Genomic DNA, 469 nt, shown 5'->3' with positions numbered 1-469 from the left:
AAATGCAGAAAGTTTCCTGTAAGGGGTAGGTTTAGGGGTAGGGCAATAGAAAATACGGTTTGAACAGTATAAAAACCATTACGCCTATGGAGAGTCCTCATAAACCATAAAAACCAACATGTGTGTGTGTGTGTGTATATATATATATTAGGCCCATGAATAACACCATTGCATACACATAGCTGTTACAGAACTGACGAGACGCGAGACGTGCGGATCCATCTGCAAGGCTTTAGCTCTTTGGCATCCAAGATTTTGTGGGTTCATTAAGTCCAAAACGGAACAAGTCTTTAAATAAAATTTCATCATATAGGGGTACCTGGTAAGTTAGTTCACAGAACCGGTGAACATACTCCTCAATTGAATGACCTCCCTGTCGAAGATGTAGGAGCTCGGTGACAGGGTCCATACCAGGCCAGAGTCCACTGAGAAAGCTGCTGGATCCTTGTGTGGCCGAGTATTCTGTTAC

This window comes from Sinocyclocheilus grahami, unplaced genomic scaffold (genome assembly GCF_001515645.1).
Source record: "Sinocyclocheilus grahami isolate Dianchi unplaced genomic scaffold, SAMN03320097.WGS_v1.1 scaffold253.1, whole genome shotgun sequence".
NCBI classification, from domain to species: Eukaryota; Metazoa; Chordata; class Actinopteri; order Cypriniformes; family Cyprinidae; genus Sinocyclocheilus; species Sinocyclocheilus grahami.
This window is presented reverse-complemented; position numbering follows the sequence as displayed.